General features: G+C 31.8%; 1 protein-coding gene across 1 annotated transcript in view; it reads left to right on the forward strand.

The window, feature by feature from the left end:
• The window catches only part of sNPF (short neuropeptide F precursor), a 185,734-nt gene that overhangs the window by 64,308 nt on the left and 101,378 nt on the right, over positions 1-20,048 (forward strand). The gene's annotated exons all lie outside the window — the stretch shown is intronic.

Below are 20,048 nucleotides of genomic sequence, written 5' to 3' on the forward strand. Positions count from 1 at the left end.
AGTGCCAACCCTTAACACTAAAAAGATCCATTATAGAATTTTAATACCAATAAGAAGATCTGTAGGTTGACCTAGAAACAGGTGGAAATATACATTCAGACAGGATCTGGAGAAAATGCGAGTGAGACAATGGGAATAAGTGGTAAGGACCAACAAATTTGGAATAAAACAGTAAACGCGACAAAGACTCACGAAGAGCTGCACGCCATTGATGATAATGTTGATAATAAATATTTACATTTAGAATTTTTTTAAAACATTTCTTTATAGTAAAGTATATTATTAATTCATCGTTTGTAAATGAATAAATCAATCCAAAGCCGATCAAAAAATATTTATTATTATTATATATATATATATATATATATATATATATATATATATATATATATATAAATATATATATATATATATATATATATATATATATATATATAAATATATATATATATATATATATATATATATATATATATATATATATATATATAATATATATATATATATATATATATATATATATATATATATATATATATATATATATATATATATATATATATATATAAGAGTATGAACGATATTTATTTCTTCTTTTTGCTCTAGCTCTTTCTATAAATAAAATAATTGCTTTTGATATTTAAAGCCAAACTTGCTACGTACGAGCATTATTGAACGAATAAAAATTCCCTTTTATTGCATTATAATTGATGTCCTAATTGGAACATTTTGTCTTGGATGTTATAACTACCTTATTCAGTACAGTTCATTAATTTTTATGTTTCTCTTTTGATTCTGAACAATACAAGTACATCGAGGAGACTTAACATAATTAGTAAAACGTTTTAAATACGCTTGATCCACCAAGCCTTATTTATTTTACAGCTTAAGTACAAAAAACGCAATCCCCACCCAATTAGTATTAAAAAAATGTTGCCTGCTGCTAATATATAACTAAATTAAAAAGAGGGCGGCTGTTTTTCAATCAAGCAAGAAGAATTAGGGAGCACAACGGGAATTTTTTCGGAAAACATCCAATTTTAAGTTTAAATTTTGATGTTGTAAAATCCCCTTATACTCCCCAAGGGAGTGCTCTCGGAGTTGGTCCCCATTGATTGCCGTAAACGACATATGCTGTAGGTTTTATAATTTTGTTGCGGGTTTTATTATATAAAAACCATAAATAAAGAAAACTAAAGCAATAACATTTGGTTTATAGACATTATAAAAACTGTTAAGGAAATTTTATATAAAGCCAAATATATAAAACGTAGATGTTAAAATGGGGAACAGATATTTTAACAAAATTACTAAAATATCGGCGATTAATAAATTGTAAGATTAATAAATTGTAATACTTCAAAGAATAGAGAAGAGACATTCTAACAGGCACGTTGATTAAAAGTGTGTTAAAGTACACCCGAAAAACCAAGAATGAGATTTGATAAAGCTCGAACTAAGAGAGCGGTAATTTCAAAAACGTTAACATACCAGGGTGTTGCCAAAGTTAGTGTAAGTTGACATTAATGAAATAAGCTAGGTTTCTTAAACACCTTTATCATTTTATTATTTTATCTTTGCATTAACCTGTGAGGACGCACGTAGTGTTTAAATGGAACACTACCGATTTAAAGGAATAAATAATAGTGGTTAATCTATGGTTCACTACGCTCATCACATTATCGACTACGTAAAAAGTATATGCTTATTTATATTTATTATTTAATTATTTAAAGAATCAATAAGATACGTAATTATTTAAAAATAATTAGTTCCCTGATTAAAACTGTAAGAAGAATGAAAACTATATTTAATTCTGCAAAATTAAGGAGTAATAAATTTAACTCAAGTTATTAATGTCAGTTCTCTTGTTAAGAGCATTCGGATGTAACACATTTCCAAAAACTGTCTTTTGGTGACATTTATTTAATTGTAAAGAATTTTAACCTCTTTATAATTATTGTTGCAGCAGGGTGAAACAGCTGAAATAAAGGTAAATGGAGTTTCCATTAACAACATTAAATATGCGGACGACACTGTGATCTTAGCCGAAAACATTGAAGATCTTCAGAGACTGGTGACCAGAATAGCAGAGTATGGAAAAGAGTATGGTCTAACAATAAATGCCAAGAAGACGAAATTTATGAGAATATCGAAAACTCAAAGAAATAACGAGAATCTTCTAATAAACGGAACCAACGTCGAACAAGTGGATAAATATGCATACCTGGGAACAATGATTAACTCCACAAATGATTACAATCACGAGATCAAAATAAGAATAGAAAAGGTTAGAGCAAATTTCAACAAAATGAGAAGAGTGCTATGTACCAGGGATTTATAACTGGAACTAAGAGTTAGGTTGGCGAGGTGCTATGTTTTTTCGACTTTATTTTATGGAATGGAATCTTAGACCTTGAATGCGACATCAATGAAAAAACTGAAATCATTCGAGCTGTGGGTATACAGAAGAATTCTGAAACTATCATGGACAAAAGACGTCACAAACAAAGAGGTTCTGAGAAGGATGAACAAAGAAATGGAAATTTTAAATATAATAAAAACAAGAAAATTAGAATATCTCGGACATATTACACGTGGAGAGAAATACACCTTGCCCCAACTGATTATGCAGGGAAAGATCCAAGAAAAGAGAAGCATAGGGAGGCGTAGAATGTCATGGCTGCGCAACCTGAGAGAGTGGTACGGATGTACATCAAATGAACTTTTCAGAGCAGCCGTCTCAAAAGTCCGAATAGCTATGATGATCCGCCGCGGAGATGGCACTTGAAGAAGATAATTATTGTTCTTATGTTTAGAAATAATATCATGTTGTATCAGAGCATGAGTGTGCTTAGATAAGTTAATATCACTACGGTGGGAGGTTAATCTACCCCTAAGTGACAATACAACGGTGAATGTGGTAAACATCATTAATTTGTTCAAGGTGTTTTGGTTTTAGAAAATAAGTTCCTGACAGTTTAAGAGTTTTCTATTGCTATTCCCCTGGTATATTTGTAAATAGTTTAATAAGTTTGTCTGTAACTTGAGGGAAGTATGGTAAGGAAGAATAATGTGATATTGACAAAGTCAAAGGAGTCCTATGCGTTGTAGTCTTCAGAACTGTATTATCAACAGTGTTATTTGAAATTGTCCTCAATTGATCACCATTGGGTAAATCATCTCTTGTGGAACCATAATTTCTCGAGAAAAGATATTTTTTAATTAAGGAAGTAGGTACGAGTTTTCGACAAGCATACTTCTAAGTAAAAGTAGGGTTTCCTTCGATTAGCCGCATGTGATAACCTATGTAACCTACGTTACACAGGCTATCACACGGCCGGAGGGCCTATCAATTTCTACTTTTAAATACAATACCAGTATATTGTACCTTTATTAAAAACTCCACTTCAATACCAGTTCAACTGTAAATATTACTTTCGATTTTATTTAGTCAGGAACATCTTAAAAAGATCAAACAAATGGTGAATGCGTCTATTATATTTTCTGTTTCTCTAGAAATTAATATGGATTCGTCGATATAATCGCCTTATCTATGCAACACTGGCTTAGTTTTTTTTTAAATTCTACTTTTTAAGTTTCTCCAATAAAAATAATCTTTGGGACTCAAATCAGCTAAACGAGGAGCCCATTCAATACTACCTAAACTACCAATATATCGTCCGAAAATGCCTAAATAACGCCAAACATTTACACCAAAATGGGCTGGAGATCCGTCTTGGTAAATATGTCACTAAAATTGGCTTCAAACAAATGGATTTCAAATATCCAGTGTAAATTTCCCGTACTCCAATTGTAACGAAATTATTTTGCTTACCATAGGGTACGAACATGGGGGTAGAAAATTTGGGGGCAGAAACTATGGGGGCGAAGATAAGGCAAGCAAAATAAACGCTACTAGTGCGAACTACACTCAGTTGGTTGTTGGAGAGCTGGGGTCGTGGATAAGTTGAAATAAATGGGTCGGATTGGGGTATCTACACAATGAATGAAATAAAAAGGTTACTTACATAAATCTCCTGGACAAATGGGCAAAAAAAGACAAGAAGAAATACCTCTAGCTATTTAAAAGGAACGCCGCTTCGAGAAAACTTCCTGCTGGAGGAAAGAAAGTTTCTTCCTTCCTAAAAAGTAAACATACAAAAAGGTTAGGAGATTTTCTAAAATAAAAACAAAAATGGATCAGAGAAACAAATCAAAACGTTTACTTTTGTCTCATACAAACAGTTATCAACACATAAATGGCATAAAAAATATACTATATAAATAGTTGCCAAATACAGAATAAAAAAACTTTACATGTGTCCGTTTACAAAGGGGTTGGAGATACTACAAAAACTTACAAATATTACCGCACAGAGATTAACCTTTTTTTAAAACAAACAAAACAAATAAATATCGAAACAAATGAAACTAGCTGTCGTATGTTAGCATTAAATTAAAAAAAAAAACAATTAAAATGACAACTAAGTTAAACCATAAAATTTACAATTTATTATTTATTACAAAATCTTTTTAAATTTTAACGAAAGCAATTATTAATAATTATCAAAAATAATGTCTGTCTTTACTTTAAAATTAATATGTTAAATGTTACCTTGATTTCACTGTTTAGCACTTAACTTTCAAAAAAACTTGTTAACATCTATGGGACTCTATCTGGACATATTCTCCAACAGGGACAAAGCAAACTATTTCCATACTCAGGGACGAACAATCAAGAGATGTAGAATTATTTTCTGTGGAGGAAGCAAGCTGACAACGGGGACATCCTATATAATAATTTTCCAAATTTCTTCAGTGCCGGTTCACAAATCTTATGGTGATTACTATGTTCTAAACTGCCATATTGCAGAGAGTATTATCACCTTAACCGGTCTTAAGACATAACACAAAAAAAAATCTTTCTACTCTGGCATCTCTTGCTTCACTCCATTGTAACACGTCTGCTCTGCTTGGGGCTTAAATGTCGACTCCTCAATGCCTTACATTTTACAAATTTCAACGCAAAATAAATTTCCCTTTACGTCTCACAGCTAGTTTTTGCCTACAAATTTAAAACAAACAATCTACCCTTTTTTGACCTCGTTCTTAGCAACGAACCAACAAAAAAACTTCTTGATTATTTACTTTTAAATTGGTTAACTGGAAATTTTTTACCTCACAATACATACAGAGAATAGGGGAATATTAATGTAAACAAAGACAAAAAAAATATTCTCAGTTAATACGTCTTAGAAAAACCGTATACCTGACTTGCAATATTATATTAGGGGACTCGAAACAACTTTTAAATATTCCAGTTTATTGCGTTTTAACGACGAAAGACAAAAACAGCTGAATACCAAAACTTGATATTTAGAATCTCAACTTAAAATGCCATAATATATTGATCGTTTTAAAATTCATTTGCAAACAGAAAAACGAAAATATTCCACCAAATTTAAAACGCTACACAATAACTACAGAGACAATACAAAAACCTACAGTCGAACTTATAATCAAGTACAGTTACACAATAAACTTAAATTATTACTAAGAAAAAACGTTATCGCTAATAAGGCATAAAATACAATTCAAACAAATTAAACAAGTTTTGATCTAAACACCAACAAAAAACAAAAAAATCTGAGTGTCCAGTTAACTTTGCACCCTAGTGTATATATAAGCCAGATAAGTATAAAAGAGATGGATTCAGGGCAGGCTCACGTCTAGCAGTGGAAAAATATTTACAAGCTAAATTATGGTGGCGATAACTATCTCTGCCATCTCCTCTAAACCTTCAGTATATTTCAAAATCTCTTGACATAAATGCATTTTATCCACACATCACACTGGACAGGTTAAAGAAACTTATAAGACAACATGCACGTTTTGTTTTCATAATTCCTGTCTGAAAAGTTTGCAGCGGAAGATAATAAGTTTACCGCAGTTTGGTAGACACGCCGCTTCGGTTTCTAGTGAAACATTCATTTTCGACGTACATTTTCCATATAAATAATGAGAAATAAATTAGGTACGGTGGTATAAGAGTTCTTTTATGTTTAGTAATGTGAGTAAGGGCTTTCAATTTGTTAGAGGCATATACTAGAGGCTACATGTATAATTTTTGGTGCAAAATTTAATGGTTTCTGCAAAAAAATGGATGAAAAAGGAATAATATTTAATTATTTAAATTAAAATCAGTTTAAAGTAAGTCATTCATTATTATTATCTCTGCCTCTTTCTAAACAAATCACACGAAAGTGATTTAATATTATCTATCTATATTCCGGTATTTAAGCTCTTTCGATGGTTTGCAATATTTGTTTTGTTTGATAGGCTCGTAAGTCTGACCTTATGCTGTTTTTAACTTTATTGTTGATAGCCTTATACTCTGGTGATTCTTTCGATGTTCTTCTTCGTTCTTCCATTAAAACCAGTGTTGTTTGTTTCAATTTCGTTTTTCTCGGATTTTTATTTTTACCACAGATTTTTTTGCAGTTGATGTTATGTCATTCGTTGTGTTATTCATTGTTCGTTTTGTGTTATTTCATTTATATCTTTCGTGTTGAATACTGGTAGAGGTCCTAGTCTATATATATATATATATATATATATATATATATATATATATATATATATACAGTGGTGAACGGCTAAATTATGGAATATTATCATTATTTCGAGAACCGTCGAGTTTTGGGGGAAATCCCGAAACAGGTCGAATTTTGTTATAAAATACCCATGTTATAACGTACATGGAGTAGGGATGATGTCACCGGTGTAGGTGTAGTGACGTAATCGTTAATTTTTTTAAATAGAAATCGGTATAATGCGACACCTCATTTAAACCTTTTTTAATTTAAATTCAACTAAAATACAACTAATGATTTAATTAATAATGTACTTTAAAGTAATCAAATTATGCATAAAAAGTAATTTAAATTAAATGTTCGAAATACCATCCATCGGTTTCTTGACAATATGCGAATCTACGGACACATTCATTAAGTATATTGCGGATTACTTCTGGAGTAATTAGACTCATTTCATGCCTAATTCTATATTTCAAGTCCTGTAAGTTTTGGGGTCTATTGACATAAACTTTTGATTTTATGTAACCCTACAGGAAAAAGTCTAGAGTTAGATCTGGCGACCTTGCTGGCCACTCTATAAAACCTCGTCTTTTGATCCACCTCCTGGGAAGCAATGATTTAAAAATTGACGTACTTCACGTGCGTAATGCGAAGGGGCTCCATCTTGTTAAAACCAGATATTTTCACTAGGTAAATTTGGATTATTGGCATTTGGATACATGTTAGCAAGGACAGGTATAAGTTGATTTCTCAAAAAAGTTAAATAACGTTCTCCTGTTAGATTTTCTTCAAAGAAAAAATGGGCAATGATTTTGTCATTAATGATCCCTGCCCATACATTTACTTTCTGAGGATATTGCGTGTGTGACTCAGTCATCCAATGTGGGTTTTCTTGACTCCAATATCTGCAATTTTGACGATTCACGGTACCATGTATAAAAAATGTGGCTTCATAAAAAAAAAGGATTTGATTGATGAAATGTGGATTGCGGATACATAAATCCTGCATAATTTCAGAAAATTGAAGCCGGCGATCGGGATCGTTGTCGTTTAATTCCTGATGTAGTTGAATTTTGCAGGGATGGTATTTTTTTTTTAAATACGTAATACCGATCGTTGGAAAACTCCAGCATATTCACCCATTTGTGTTGAACTACTGTGAGGATTGTCATGTACATTTAATAAAATATCAAGTTTCACATTATCTTCAATTTTAGGACGCCCAGCGTTTGGAATATGTTTAACGTGCCCAGTTTCTCCAAATTTTCGGACTATTTTACTTACTGTTGATTGGCTGATGGGTCTGTCTGGTTATTTTGCGTTGAATAAATTGCATACCTCGTTCTGTGTTCTTTTTTTTATCTCCGCATATGCTAAGAATTAATATTTCTATGCGTTGTGTTTTATTTAGGTGAGCCATACTTTAGTATTCAAAAGTAAAAATTATAATGGACAACTGATGACAATTCACAAAATCAAAACATTTACGTCAATAAATATTACAGTAACTATGCCATTATCACTTGCTTGAATTAACATTTGACAAAAAGTGTCAGTGTTTATGAGATAACTTTTTGTGTCCATTATTATTGTTACTTATTTTTGCTTTTTTAAGTATTTACTTCAGAAAGTCATGGCAGGAACAGATGGATGGCATTTCGAACATTTAATTTAAAATAAGTATTATGCATAATTTGGTTACTTTAAAGTACATTATAAATTAAATCATTAGTTGTAATTTAGTTGAATTTAAATTTAAAAAAAATATTTTTGTACCAATAAAAAAATATTTTAGTTAAAAATTTAATGTCGTTAAATAGACTATTAAATTCTTCTTCAAATGAGGTGTCGCATTATACCAATTTCTATTTAAAAATATTAACGGTTATGTCACTACACCCACACCGGTGACGTCATCCCTACTCCATGTACGTTATAACATGGGTATTTTATAACAAAAATCGACCTGTTTCGGGATTTCTCCATCAAAACTCGACGGTTCTCGAAATAATGTTAATATTCCATAATTTAGTCGATCACTGTATATTATTAACATATTAACCTTATATTGCTTTTCCTTTTTTAGAAACATATATTTTAAACAACTGTTTTCCATTAAATAAAAATCATCCGCTTCTTCGTCCATTTTGGATCAGACTACCGCACAAGACGTTCCCAATGTAAACATATTATCTAACACAAGTAAACAATTGCACGTTTACACATTCATGTAACCTTAGGCTTAAAATTTGTGTTCTTTGCGTTTTAGCACACTCAACAAAACTTAACTCTGATGCAGTAACCGACTGTACAAATGATAATTGTTTATTAAACAAGGAAAAAAGGTTAGGAATGTCCCAATAGTTAAACCTCAAATTTCGATCAAATATATTTTCCTAGAAATCTCTTATAAAAAAACCATTGATATTTTATTATTGACCCAAAATTTTATTATAGAGAGGTTTAGTAATAGTAGTATAAATAATATCATGGGTAGAAGCATACAAAGTCACAAATAGGCGAAATTTACGTGCAAAATGTGCAAAAAACACCTAGAATGAGGAAAACTATTATCCAAGCTTTAGTTATAACACTCTTTCCAAACCCTACAACTGATATAACAATTCCTGTATCATTTATTACAAGCCATATGTTTTCTTACAATACTTATACCTTTAAATTCAATGAAAATCCTCCTCGAAATCTATTTTACCTACAAAATATGCGATTAGGGACATTTATACCTTTTCCCTAATTGTGTCTCATTCATATCTCTCCCTTAATTAAGTGAGATTAGGTTTAATAATTCCTGTTTCATTTAGTTCAACCCTTTGTTAATATTTTAAATGTATAATTAAATAAATTTGAAGATATGCTTTCTGAATTTTGCGATATGGGGTTTCTAATTTAGTGATATTTCGTTTTAAATGGGCATTTTAAGACAATTGCTTACCTTTCGATTATTTTGGTGGTTTTAAAGGCAGAAGAACAATCAAATAGAACATGCTGTATAAAGTCGATGAACATGTAGGTATAATTAGTATGAAACTTACTAATTACATCGATTACTCGAGTACATATGTAAATGTAAATTACTCGAGTACATTTATGTAAATGAGGATATCGGTCAAGGACTATTTCAATCTTTTAATAGAAAACGTTTCGTGCAGTATTTCTGCACTTCTTCAGTTCTAATGATTGTAAAGTCATATAAAGATGTGAAACACTGTCAAATGCATAGGTTTAGGTGTTAGAACATACATTTAAAAATTAAAATAAAAATACAGTAAAAAACACATTCAGAATTTTCACTAAATTTATACAAACATTAAAAAGTCACAAAAATGTCACAGTATGTTAACAAGAAAACAATATAATATGATATAATATTTCTATTCTATCGCTGATGTAAAATATAATGAAACTTGAAGCCAGGAGAAAAAGTAACTTGTTTTAATTAGAGCTTAAGTACACAATTTAATAAAAAATTTATAAAAAAAGGGCATGGAAAGTTAACTTTATTATTAGAGACACCAAAGAAATAAAAAAAGCAACTTTTAACAGATAGGGCTCGAATATTGCGAAAAGAAAAACAAAAATTATTATGGCTTCCTATATATGGAAATCAGACTTTGTATGAAAAATCAACTGGATAAAAAAGTTACTCGTTAAATCAGGACAAAATACGTAGAAAAGTCAAATTTTTATAAATCTGGATTAAAAAGGGAGGTTGAAAATATATAGGTACAGATGACCATTGAACACGAAATTGTGTTGGGGAACCATGAGGTTCCTTTTGGAACAGATTTTACATCGGATGTGAGGTGTGAAGATCACTGAAGTTCTCGTTGAAAAAAATCATTTTGTTGATTTGTTGCCAAGTCAGTTTCCATAAATCTGTTAGATAAATAAAAGTTGAGCAATTTTTGTCAATTTTTACGATTCTCATGAGATCAATAAAATTTATCACTTCCATAGACCAATCGCTACGAAATTTTTATTGCTGAAGCCTGGAGCTTATCTTCAAAACTTATAACATGAGAAACATATTTCAGAGATTCTACAGTATTCACTGCCTTCCCTCGCTTAACCGTTTCCATCCCTCTCTGTTGTCTCATTCTTGAACGTGGCCTTTCTTACTCATGGCGTCCACTTCGTTCCTCCAGGATCTTCGGGGTCGTCCTCTTTTTCTCCTTCCTATGGGGCTCCAATCGGTTAATATATTTATCCATCTGCTGTGACTAGTTATTCTTACGTGTCTATACCACTTTAGTCTTTTTTGTTCTATATATGTTAGTATGTCTGTTTCGATTGATGTTCTTTGCTTTATTTCGTTATTACTTCTCCTATACATTCTTGTTACTCTGCAGCATCTTCGCAGACATTCCATCTCTGTTGCTACTATCTTACTGCTGTTTTTCTTGTTTATAATCCAATTTTCAGCCCCATATATCATAATAATAATGATTATAAACCCCAAGTATTTGAATTTATCCTTTCCTTTGATGGTTACGTTGTCGTCAATCTGTAAATCTTCTATGTCTTCTTCACTTGTAGATAGGTACTCTGTTTTCGCGAGGTTAATATCTTGGTTAGCCTGGGTATATTCTTCTTGTAGTTTCTTCATCATGTAACTGAGGTCTTCTTGGTATTGTGCAATCACTACTTGACCGTCTGCAAAGCTTAACGTGTATAGGTATTCGTTTCGTACTGGTACTCCCATGCCTTCGCATTTTCTTTTCTATGTAGTCAATGCTTTCTCTAAGTATATTTTAAATAGAGTTGGAGATGTGGAACAGTCCTTTTATTGTGGTGAAGTTTCCTATGATTAGCTTCTATGAATTCTGTCTGTATTTCTAATTTGTACATTGCCTCCCATAGTTCTGACCTTGGTACAGAGTGATACGCCTTTCTTAGGTCCACAAATGCCAAATGTATATGTAAATTTTTTGCTTTTTTCTTTTCCAACAGTTGTTTCAGTGTGTATATGTGCTCTATGCATGATCTTCCTGCCGTGAAGCCTGCCTGATCCTTCCCGATTTTGTCTTTTATCGCTTGCTCGATCTTCCCTCGCAGTATCTTTTCATATAATCTTTCTATTGACGATATTACGCTTATTCCTCCGCTTATGCCTCCATCATCCTGCCGCCATTAGGTGTAATTTTTTAAGCCGTACTTTATAAGCTCAGGTGAGATGTCTCCAGATCCCGGTGCTTTCTTATTTTTGATTGCTTTTATGCCCGTTCTCATTTCCCTATCTGTTATTTCTATTTCTTGTTGTGGGAATCTGCTTCGTCTTCGCCTGATTTCTTTTCCAATGAATTGTGGTTGTTGTTCTGTTAACAGTTCTTTGTAATAGTCCTTCCATTTTTTGTCCTGTATATTTCCCAATTTAATTTTTTCTTTTAAGTTTTGTTTCAATCCTCTCAGTACTTTCCATGATTCCCAAGTTCTTGTACTTCAAATAGCTGTTCAAATAGCCCCAATTTCCCTATCTTAAAAATTATTTTCCTATTTTTGAATACTTAGTACATTATTTACAATTTTAGTCTTCTAAAAAATGATATTTAAATCTTCAATTTAAGTTTAAGTAAATATTTTGGAACTTGACCTTTAATAAAAAGTTAATTTCGTCCATCACCTATTTAGGGTAATAAAAGAGGACGAAAAATACCGATTTGGATACATATACAATGGGTGATGTCACATATATAAAACCATATCGATTACGTGCGGAAAACCTTTTTAGACGGCCATATTTAGAGTAATTTATTCAGTTCAATTAGCTTAACGCTCAGATGATTTTGAGAGACTGTTGGTGAGGGGAGGATACGACATATAGTGTGCATCTTCTGCGATCTGATTGAATTAGCTACATGTCTTGGTAAACCTGTTAACAGGGTCTTTCTAGATAATTAACTATTATGGACTGTGACAGTAAGGCAGATCGCGTGGTGTCCTAGAGGTGTTAGTCGGTTATACGATCCGCTGTTTGCTTTCTCCGATAATTACGACAAGAGTGTACAGAAAACAGAAATAGAGTTTAATTAAATTATATTAATGACTTTAATATGGTTCTATAAATATTATTAAAGTTTTCTATTAACTATACGATGGGAAATGAGTATAAACAGTTTTGTTAAAAATTTAAATTATTTATTTTTTGTTTTTTTTTATTGTAAATAATTGCAGGCAGTTCGATGGACTTATAAAGTTTACCTAACACAATATCAGCTGGAGAGATCTGCTGGTATAAAAAATTATCACAGAAAAACAAAGATATTGATGATAAATCGAAATCCAAATCACCTATATATCACTAGCGAACCATAATAACTTAAGTTTCCAAGTCAAGTAGGGTAAAGCGGGGTACTTGTATCATGATTTTACAACAAATCTGCGTTCGGCTCATATTTTTAGTTACCTAATGATCAAAGTATAAGTAAATTTTAAACTATTTGTATAAAAACATGACCTAAATTTAATACTATTTAAATGTATGGAACCTTAATTTGATTGAAAGTATTACAGTAATAATAAAATAAATAATAAAATTGTACGTACGGTGGGTCCAGTTCCCTCAATTAACAGGGGTGACTGAAGCATCCAGCCTAAAACCTCATAAGAGCTGGTAGAAATCATTGTGGGCTATCTGGGCCTGATTGCATATCTTTACATATTTCAAAGAAACCTCAAACAATAATTTAAATTGAGCGGATTTGAAACCAGACTCAATGTAAGTCAGTTAACAATATATATATATATATATATATATATATATATATATATATATATATATATATATATATATATATATATTAATGCCATTACATTAAAGAGTTTATAAATTTTCATTTAAAGAGTTTATTAAAACTGAACAAATGAAAACTAATATCTTAATATATTCCTAAACAAAATTCTCCATGAAACATAAACAGCAAATTGAAAAATAAGATTAGTAAAGAAGCGTTTATAATCTTGTATAATGTCCCACAAATGCTGCAATTCTTTCACATGAAAAACCCTCTTTTAGAAGTAATTTTTGGTTCTTCAATTGCACCAATAACGTCATCCCAATCGTATTTTCCAATATCTGCTTTATACGGCTACTTCCAAGATTTCAAATATTTCTGCATTGATGAAATTTCAACCTCTTCATCTGTAAAGCTTAAGATTTTTTCTGGAAAATACTCTTTCTTCATACTTAAAGATTACATATTCACATTTACATACATTTATTACAGAACATTTCAAATTTCTTCTCGCTATCTAAATATCTTTCATTTTTTTCTACAATATCTTGTAAATCAACATCATCACTACTTTCTGATATACAATCAAAACTGTTCTTTTTCTTGTGTTTTAAAAAGATTAGTGTAGGCCTACTTCGTTTAGCTTTCGGTATGGCCTTTTTTTCATATTTTTTTTTCAATTTCTTTCATTTTTCTTTCTCACCTTGTTCTTTTTTTATTAGGTGACCTTTGCAGGTGATAATTTCACAGTTAATGACCTGTCTTTTTCGTTTCTTCCCTGAATTCTGTGGTCTTTTATCTTTTTTCATCATTTCTAACAGCAATTCCTGAAATGATTTACGTGTTTGTAAAGAAGGTCCAATTGGCGAGACAGGGCTTTCTGTTTCTACTTGAACTTCGTTTGCAGAACTAGCTTCTGTTCTTTCAACCATTGCAAAGGTAGAGACAGAGGTTTCTGGATATTCTGTTAGGATTAAAGCGTTCGAGATATCTGATTGTACCGTATCTGAAGAAGTATGGGATGCTTGTTGCCCTACATTTGAATAATTGTAGTCTTCTTGATTTCCAGTGGCTATAACAAGACTTGCATCTGGTTGTAATGCTGCTGAAGATGTAGGCCTACTATCTTCTGAGTATATTGTGGCTAAAAAAGGGATAGTTACTGAGTATTGGAAAGAAGCAGTGGCTTCCAAGTGTACTGTAGTGGGATTGGGAAGATTATTTTTATACCTAATAAGCAAATCATCTTTTTTGAATATTGATGTAGGAATTGCATCTCTGTTAGGACCTTGTTTATCGGAATTATAAATTCCTGTGGCTTTAAATCCTATAATTTAATTAATACTAGGTATTTCATTTGCTAGCTTGGTTATTATTTGTACAAATATTTCTTTAGCAATTTTTTGCGAGGATTTTCCCTCTGCCACTTACTGAGTGCCTTGTTCCAACTATTTTTTAGATAACTAAAGACTGACACATCTAATGGTTGTAATAAATGTGTCGTGTGTAGAGGTAACTTCATAATAGTATTTTTTTTGCTTAATCTTATCTGTGGACAAATAGGTTTGATATTATTCTGTCTTATATACAATTGTACTAAGTCTAATACGTCCTTTCTGGATAGACCAAACCCATTTTTTTTCATAATTTTTATGCAATCTGCAATTTCTGTTTTCACAAGAGACGAAAAATATTACAGAACTCCTCCAACACTTTTACCTTCTTTTGAAGTCAGTCCAGTCCCATACGTTCTTTTGACTCCATGCTTCAGTGTAGATCGTAGAATATTGTAAAATAATGATGCACCCCGTATCGTCTTAAAGCCATTTTTTCTTATGTACGTTCGTACCATTTTCTGAAACAAAAACAATCTGATATAACCTAGGCTTTAAAAAGTAAAGGATGGAAAAAAAAATTTAGGTCCTGAGGTCCTGAGGGGTAACTGGACTAGGCCCTGGCACAATTACTTCCGATATGGGTCCCAGTTACCCCGAAAGAGCAAAAGCTCTCGGGATAACTGGACCACCCATTCTAACCTCAAAACTAATAAAATAAGCATGCAAAACTAATTTAAACATTGTTAATAGAATAGTAATCAACACTTTTACACTAAAATACATTGTAAAAACAGTTACCTTGATAATTTTTCGACTGTTCTAACAACCATTCAAATTTCGTCATTTTGTGTCATGTGGAACAATTTCACCCAATCATGTCAACATTAGACTGATAATTGCATTCAGTGCAATTTTCAATCCCTATGATAACACGATCAAGTTTGACAACTTCATCCAAATAAATTTCAAAATGTCACGTTTCGGCAATGAGAATGTTCAAAGTATAAATGAGCTAATCAAAGAAAAAATTCCCAGAAATACAACCTACAGTCACAAATATATTTATGAGTTATGATTTTTTTTTTCGAAAAATTATCCGCCGAATATCCCTCGGACATTGATGAATGCCTCATAATTTCATGACAAATTTCTCAAGCTCGTTGCTTGGTAACAGCACTCAGCCTTCGGCTTTGTGCTGTTACCAAGGAACGAGCTTTCGATTGTCATGAAATTATCTCGTCTGTTATCAATGTCCTAGGGATATTACTACTGATAATCAAACCAATAATGTAAATCACAAGCACGCCACGTTGATTTTATAAAAAATAACTACGAATTTAAATTGGACTTCTCACAGCAACCAAAAGTACTATGAAGGTTAGAATTAATGTTTTGGAGGGAAGGCACGTTCTTGCAGTACAGTCAATGGCAAAAAACTTAAGTACATTTACAGTTTAAGAATGAAAAAGCTATGGCCCAGACACGCCCTGGGTCCAGTTGCCCCCCATTACCCTACTTATAATCCAAATTCAATAGGATTGTCAAGGCAGACATTTTGTAGTTCGTAAACACTTGATAGTAAGCGGCTATGTATTTATTTATTTATTAGCACATAAATTTACTTCCCAATTATCATTTTTGCCGGTTACATCTGATATAAGTCCGAACTAGATAAAGTATACTCGCCTTGTTGCGAAATTTATTATTTAGTACCGCGTGTAGCTTATCAGTGTCATTGAGGTATACCTGAATGTCTAGAGAGGGACAGGCGGACATTGTTACCTTTTTCGAAAGTAATATTCTTATTGCAATATGGCAACATTGTTAAAACTCACCGGCAAATAGTAGAAACAAATATTAAAATCAAGTGATCAGAAGTTTTACATGAGCGCACAGTCGGGTAACATGGCATCAAAACCAACGTGTATAAATAAAATATCCATGCGGGTATTACAAAGAACATTACGTGAAATTAATTTTCGGCCGGAGAGAAAATTTACAAAAAATTCGTGATTTTAGACGTCTTGGGAAAAAAATTATTATGTGGACGAGACATGGTTGAATGAGGGTCGTATCAAATGCAAAGTATGGCAAGACTTAAATATTAAAAGTTCACGACAGCCTTTTAATAAGGGAATTTCAACCGGCTTAAAAGCACTTCGAGCAAAGGGAGACGCCTCAATCTTACGCACATAGGTGCGTAAGTGATTCAGGTTTCTTACAAGGTGGTTTAAATGTCTTTACCTCTATCAAAACGAGCGATTGTCATGAGGATATGAATTCCTCATGACTATTGCAGTCATCTTAAAATTTTCACATAATCTGACCAATCACAAACCAAAGACAGCTTGTGTTATCGCGAAAACACCAACTGTCTTTCAATTCTGATTGGTCTATCAGCTTCGTGTTTTCAACGACGTAACCATGGATACCGAACGCAAAGTAAAGTTTGACGTTTGCCAAAAAAATTATTAATACGTCAAAATGAGTCGTTTCGGTGGTACTTCAAACGAAGTTATAAACCAAAACATTGAAGAAAATATACCGAGTAACACAAGAAAATCTAAATCTTATATATGGAGACAATTTATGATGTTCTGTGTGGATCGCAACTACAAATTAGATGCAGAAAATAACAACGAAAGACTAACTAAATTCCTTCCTCTCATTCTACTGAATTTTTGACCTATCACTTTGTTCATGAAATAGTCTAATAAAATACCACTCGTGATTTAATTTAGCTTATAAGTCTGTCTTTTATTTCTAAACTCAACTGAGTTTTTTAAAGAAAACACCACTCGTCCTACGGACTCGTGGTGTTTTCAAGCAACTCAGTTTCGTTTAGAAGTAAATCGACAGACTTATCGCGAAAATTGAATCAATAGTGGTATTACTATTGATAATTCCTCAGGATGTGTTTGAAAAGTGGTTTTCCTTCTCTTGTAGAACCTGAATCGGCAATTATAATGGACAATGCACCTTATCACAGCCGTCGTATGGAAAAAATACCAATTTCTGCATCTTGAAAGCAGTGAGCATGGCATCACCGTATTAAGAACTCTACCGTATCATTATGAATTGAATCCTATCGAGCTGGTATGGGCACATATAAAAAATGAGGTAGAGCAAAAAACATAACCTTGAAATTAAAAGATGTCAAATTATTATTAGAATAAACCATACAAAATATAACCGCTTCCAACTGGCAGTGATGCATTAAAACCCATTTACGGCCAAAGGTGCGTAAACGCAACCTTTATTGTTAATTTTTATTTGGCCCGAAAATAATTTTTTTAATGTTTTCTTTTTATTGAAGTAACATCTCAATAGATTGAGGTATATAGTATCATTTTTCTTTTGACAAAAATATTACTTTTTAAATATTTTAAGATTATTATAATTTTGCATAATTTAATGATTTATGCACATCTTCATACAAAAAATTTTTCCGATACTAATTATAAACTTAATTCATATTTTGTATTCTATAATTATAAAAATATGTTGAAATTTTTAATATTCTAAAAACTTATTCATTCATACTTTAAAAATAAGGTCTATAATTACATGTTTATACGATGGATTCGTATACGCACCTTTGGCCGAAACCATATTATATTTTTTTTGTAGACTAAACAATCTAAAATTACGATCTCGTCAATAGTCAATACACTTCATTGCGTTAGATTTGGTTTTAAACTATGGTGTTTATGTTCTGATACTGGTTATTTGTTCAAATTTATTCCATATGGCGGAAAAACTGAGAAAACATAATAGTTTTAGCTTAGGAACGGCAGTTGTTTTGAATTTACTTTCGATAGTTAGAAACCCACAGCAACATAAGGTTTTTTTCGACAACTTCTTTACGCCATATGCTCTTTTTGAACTATTGAAAGAAAAAGGATTCTTTGCAACAGGAAGAGTAAGGGAAAATTGCACTGCTAGAAGAAAACAAAATTATAAAAAAAAGGAAAGAGGTTCATATACATGTGCATTCGATTCCAATTAAGAAGTTTTGATGACAAGATGGAACGATAATTCAGTAGTGACTGTAATGACAAATACATGTGACGTTTTACCCCTTATGCAAACTAAACGTTATAACCGTAAAGAACACAAAGAAATTCTTATCCCTCAGCCTAATTTAATTCACCAATATAACCTATACATGGGTGGAGTGGATCTGCATGATAATGGCATTGCGAATTACCGTATTAAAATAAGAGGAAAAAAGTGGAGGTGCCGTTGTTTACTAACATGATTGACAGTATGGTGGTCAATAGTTGGAAAATTTTTAAAATTGCGAATGATTCTAAAATTTCCCAACTGGAGTTTCGTTCGAGATTGGTTCTTAACTTACTAAGATATAGTGGACATGCAGAGAATAGTGAAGAATCCGCTACATCATTGTCAAACTCAGTATATGGACGTCCATCTAAATTTGCTTTACCAGATGAATCTAGATTCGACAATATTGGCCACATTATAAAAAGAGACGATAATAGTGCAAGAAGAAAATGTCGGATGTGCAAAAGTAATACTATTTATTTATGTAAAAAGTGTACAGTGCATCTACACCCCGAATGTTTCGAAAATTTTCATCTTAAAATTTAATTTACAGTTAAGATACAATATGTTCCTTTTTTAAAAATTGTATGCGTATTTGGCCAAAGGTGCGTATACGCACCCACCTGTTTTTCCTTTCATGAGAAAAAAAAATTCTTTATGGTAGTAAATTAGTCTTAATTTATGTGTTTTTAATCCAATCTAATAAATCAATTGTCAAATTTCTCTTTGTTTATTGTCTCGGCCCTTAATGGGTTAAACATACACAGAAAGAAGAAGATAAAATGTGGGACGTAAACACGCGTTTTCATGTTCTTATCAAGCCCATTATAATTACTCCAGGAGAAGACAGTAGTGATGGTGAATTAACATATGGAAGTTGCTGTTGTTGTTTGGCCATTCGGAAAGTACCTGTGAGATCCTTCGTCCTACGAGGTTATAATATTGTAAGTACTTACGTAATAACTTTATTATTATTACGGCAAATTTGTTTCTCAACATTAAGGTTAAAAAACAAGTTAATTAACAATTAAAAAACAATGCTTTAAAATAAAATAAGCCCAAAATTTTTATCGGGAGCTGATAGGCACTTCAATTAAGACACAGGCATAATTACGGTACTCGTGTTGTCCAGCACACTTGACACATCTGAATTGTAGTGTGCATTTATGTTGTGTATAGCCATAAGTTTGGCATCTTTTACATTTGTTTCTTATTTGGAGCTTCAAATTTGATGATCATTGTTGTTTTGCTTTTTTTCTAAATCTATGGAAAAGAAATCTCGTTTTTCATTT

The sequence above is a fragment of the Diabrotica undecimpunctata genome, chromosome 4 (genome assembly GCF_040954645.1).
Source record: "Diabrotica undecimpunctata isolate CICGRU chromosome 4, icDiaUnde3, whole genome shotgun sequence".
Taxonomy (NCBI): Eukaryota; Metazoa; Arthropoda; class Insecta; order Coleoptera; family Chrysomelidae; genus Diabrotica; species Diabrotica undecimpunctata.